The sequence below is a fragment of the Oncorhynchus masou genome, chromosome 11 (genome assembly GCF_036934945.1).
Source record: "Oncorhynchus masou masou isolate Uvic2021 chromosome 11, UVic_Omas_1.1, whole genome shotgun sequence".
In the NCBI taxonomy this organism is placed as follows: domain Eukaryota; kingdom Metazoa; phylum Chordata; class Actinopteri; order Salmoniformes; family Salmonidae; genus Oncorhynchus; species Oncorhynchus masou.
In genome coordinates this window covers 58,441,013-58,445,723 of record NC_088222.1, presented here as the reverse complement: position 1 = coordinate 58,445,723, position 4,711 = coordinate 58,441,013, and the positions used below count along the sequence as shown (strand labels likewise).

Here is a 4,711-nt window from a genome sequence, read left to right as displayed (position 1 = left end):
TTCAACGGCTCAGACACGAGACATATGTGGCAGGGTCTACAGTCAACCACAGATTACAAAAAGAAAACCAGTCCCATCACGGACACCGACGTCTTGCTCCCAGACAAACTAAACAACTTCTTTGCTCGCTTTGAGGACAATACAGTGCCACTGACATAGCCTGCTACCAAAACCTGCGGGCTCTCCTTCACTGTAGCCAACATCAGTAAAACATTTAAACGATGGGCCAGCAATGCTGCTGGCCCAGACGGCATCCCTAGCCGCATCCTCAGAGCATGCGCAGACCAGCTGGCTGGTGTGTTTACGGACATATTCAATCAATCCCTATCCCAGTCTGCTGTTCCCACATGCTTCAAGAGGGCCACCATTGTTCCTGTTCCCAAGAAAGGTAAGGTAACTGAGCTTAACAACTATCGCCTCTTAGCACTCACTTCTGTCATCGTGAAGTGCTTTGAGAGACTAGTCAAGGATCATATCACCTCCACCCTACTTGACACCTTAGACTCACTCCAATTTGCTTACTGCCCCAATAGGTCCACAGATGACGCAATCGAAATCACACTGCACACTGCCCTAACCCATCTGGACAAGAGGAATACCTATGCAAGAATGCTGTTCATCGATTACAGCTCAGCATTTAACTCCATAGTACCTTCCAAACACATCATTAAGCTGTGCAACTGGGTCCTGGACTTCCTGACGGGCCGCCCCCAGGTGGTGAGGGTAGGAAACAACATCTCCACCCCGCTGATCCTCAACACTGGGGCCCCACAGTTCTCAGCCCTCTCCTGTACTCCCTGTTCACCCACGACTGCGTGGCCATGCACGCCTCCAACTCAATCATCAAGTTTGCAGAGGACACTACAGTGGTAGGCTTGATTACCAACAACGACGAGACTGCCTACAGGGAGGAGGTGAGGCCCATTGGAGTGTGGTGTCAGGAAAATAACCTCACACTCAACGTCAACAAAACAAAGGAGATGAAAGGAAACAGCAGAGGAAGCACCCCCTTATCCACATCAACGGGACAGTAGCGGAGAAGGTGGAAAGTTTTTAGTTCCTCGGTGTACACATCACGGACAAACTGAAATGGTCCACACACACAGACAGCGTGGTGAAGAGGGCGCAACAGCTCTTCATCCTCAGGAGGCTGAAGAACTTTGGCTTGTCACCAAAAACACTCTCAAACTTTTACAGATGCACAATCGAGAGCGTCCTATCGGGCTGTATCACCGCCTGGTACGGCAACTGCTGTAAGGCTCTCCAGAGGGTAGTGAGGTCTGCACAACGCATGCCCTCCAGGACACCTACACCACCCGATGTCACAGGAAGGCCAAAGAGATCAACAAGGACAACAACCACCCGAGCCACTGCCTGTTCACCCTGCTATCATCCAGAAGGTGAGGTCAGTACAAGTGCGTCAAAGCTGGAGAGACAGAAGCTATTTTTCAATCTCCAGGTCATCAGACTGTTAAACAGCCATCACTAACATTGAGTAGCTGCTGCCAACATACTGATTCAAATCTCTAGCTACATTAATAATAAAAAAATGGATGTAATAAATATCACTAGTCACTTTAAATAATGCCACTTTATATAATGTTTACACACCCTACATTACTCATCTCATATGTATATACTGTGCTCGATACCATCTACTGCATCTTGCCTATGTCGCACGGCCATCGCTCGTCCACATATTTTTATGTATGTTGTGAAATAGTTAGATTACTTGTTAGATGTAACTGCACGGTCAGAACTAGAAGCACAAGCATTTCGCTACACTTGCATTAACATCTGCTAACCATGTGTATGTGACCAATAAAATATGATTTGATTGGATTGACACACACACAAACAGGCATATACACACAGATGAGGGCTATGTCTCTGTCACGTCTAATCAAGGTGGGTGGAATCAGGCGCAGAGAGCAGATAGCGATATAAAGTTTTATTCTCCGGTGAACAAAATAAACAACGGTCAACCCAAATACAGACAGGGTGAATATATCCAACACAGGATAAAGACTAACCGGAGAATAACAAACAGCAAACACCGACAGACAAAACGAAATGACAAAATAAACAATCCTGCACAAAACAAGGGCGGGACAACCTACATTAAATACAGACACTAATTAACTAAACAACACACAGGTGAAACCAATTAGACAAAACCAACAGATACACGAAAAAGGGATCGGAGTGGCTAATAGGACGGTGACGACGACCGCCGAGCACCACCCAAACGGGCAGGAAGTCGTGACAGTCTCTCTCTCCCCAATTTCATTTAATTACATTTCAATATAAGGGGCCTTATTGGCATGGGAAACATATGTTATATTTAAAGTACAAAAGTGTAAATAAATAAACATAAATAGGGGTTGTATTTAAAATTGTGTTTTTTCTTCACTGGTTGCACTATTCTTGTGGCAACAGGTCACAAATCTTGCTGCTGTGATTGCACACTGTAGTATTTCACCCAATAGATATGGGAGTTTATCAAAATTGTATTTGTTTTCAAGTTCTTTGTGGGTCTGTGTAATCTGAGGGAAATAATTATGTGTCTCTAATATAGCCATACATTTGTCAGGAGGTTAGGAAGTGCAGCTCAGTTTCCACCTCATTTTGTGGGCACATATTATTTCTCTTGAGAGACAGGTCTGCCCATGGCAGCCTTTCTCATTAGCAAGACTTTGCTCACTGAGTCTGTACATAGTCAAAGCTTTACTTAATTTTGGGTCAGTCAGTGTTCAGGTATTCTGCCAGTGTTTCTCTCTGTTTAGGGCCAAATAGCATTCCAGTTTGCTCAGTTTTTTGGTAATTCTTTCCATGTAGTCCTTGAACTCAGGTGGCAGCTGCACGTCGATATTTCCTTGGGCACTCATATCCGTGCTGAACCAAGCAGGCAGTAGAGGAAGATGGCTCAAGCGATGATAATCTGTCTCACTGTCGATTGCTGGATCCTGAACCGATGGGCCAAATCCTTCTGCTTCAGACCCAGCGACAGATGAGTAATAAACAAGAAGAACTCGTCGATTGATGGCAGGGTTTGAACATAAAGAAAACAGTTTTAGTACAATAAAGTCCTTACATTCGGTACATAGCACAAAAAGTAAATAATGTTGAACAGTTACAGTAAGATCAAATAGCATTCTCTATTAAGTACTGCATTTAATGAAGTTGTCCCGTACTGGTTTTCTTCAAGTAATACTTGTTTCAGATGGATTGGTGCTTGTGACTCTTATAAACTTGGTCTCTGCTGCCCGCTCAATCAAGTGCCAGAAGGCCATCAGGTGGGTGTAGTTTGCAAATCTAAAGACAGACCCAGAGTATTTGAATACCAAAAAAGCTCATCACTATTTTTGCCCATTTTCTCTAAGTATTAAGTAGCACTAGACATGACCTAGCTGCTATTGTAGCCTGTTTTTCTTATTAGTGCAATTCGTACTGGATTTCACAGCAGCTATCATCACAGCAGTGAATTTGTTTTAAATTGTCCTTATTTTTTAACCTGGGAAGTGGACTAAGAACCAAATCTTATTTGCAGCAATGACCTGGGGGTTAACTGAAAACTAATGTAAAGACAATATACATTCAATGTGCCTACTTATGCTAAGATATGCTAGCCAAGTTTTAAATAACAATGAACATGTTCTTTAAGGTAACATGGACTTTGGAATAATAATAATTCATAATAAACAATAGTAATGCAGGATAATAAATCATTAATGTACCTTGTGTAAAAACGTATATCCTCGTCAGAACCAGCAAATCGCTGTAGACCAAAGCCGGGTTGTGCGGTCAGTTTCTCCAGCTTGGCTCGAAGCTCCTCAATTTCTCTTATGTACTCATGGTTTGCCAGTAGGGCCATGTTCGGGGACTGCACAGTAATCATATGTCTGGACCAGATCAAGACGGCACAGTCCATAGGCAGCGCACCTTGTTCTTCATCCTCCTCAGTCGGCGCAGGAGGTTTCAGTCTTCATTCCCAAACACCAGGTCTCTTTTGAATGTGCCTGTTCCACTCGAAAACTGTAGGAACAACACCTCTTTTTAGGTATTGTCGCCACACAATTTTTCCCTCAACAAAGTCACTCTTGACGAAATGTGTACTACACACCTTTGCGCGTTTGGTGACAGTAAAGTAGTCACGACGTTCTGCCCCCAACCTCCGCTTCCTGAGCTCTACATCGACTGGGAAACTACGGAAGCTCACAATACCATTACATTTTGAAGAACCTGAACACAGACGCACTGAACAATGTTCATTAGCACGTCCTTCGCGGGGCTGTCATTTGAACGTAGGCATAGCAAACTATTTCAGTCACAAATGCATCGACGACTGTTAGCTAGCTAATAAGCTAACGGTAAAAACAATAGCGTAAATCGCTCCGGAAGTCAGCAACCCGGTAGGAAGTAAAATAGAATGTGGGAGGCGCTATAATGCATAGAGCCTATTAGGATCTGGCTAAAAATAATTCAATAAGTTAAAGAACCCATTGCCTTTCATGGTTGTGAGGTCTGGGGTCCGCTCACCAACCAAAAATTCACAAAATGGGACAAACACCAAATTCAAATAAAATCAAAGTTTATTTGTCATGTGTGCAGAATACAACAGGTGTAGACCTTACAGTAAAATGCTTACTTACAGGCCATAACCAACAGTGTGATTTTTAAGTTTAACTAAAAAGGTATTAGGTGAACAATT

The 4,711-nt window shown here is 43.3% G+C and overlaps 1 long non-coding RNA gene across 1 annotated transcript; it reads right to left on the bottom strand.

The window, feature by feature from the left end:
* Window positions 1-1,936: 1,936 nt before the first annotated feature.
* Window positions 1,937-4,405, bottom strand: LOC135548883 (uncharacterized). The gene is made up of 2 exons (XR_010456901.1): window positions 3,738-4,405; window positions 1,937-3,315 (listed from the first exon to the last, which is right to left on the bottom strand). It is a non-coding gene; the product is annotated as an uncharacterized LOC135548883 (long non-coding RNA).
* Between the last annotated feature and the right edge of the window lie 306 nt (window positions 4,406-4,711).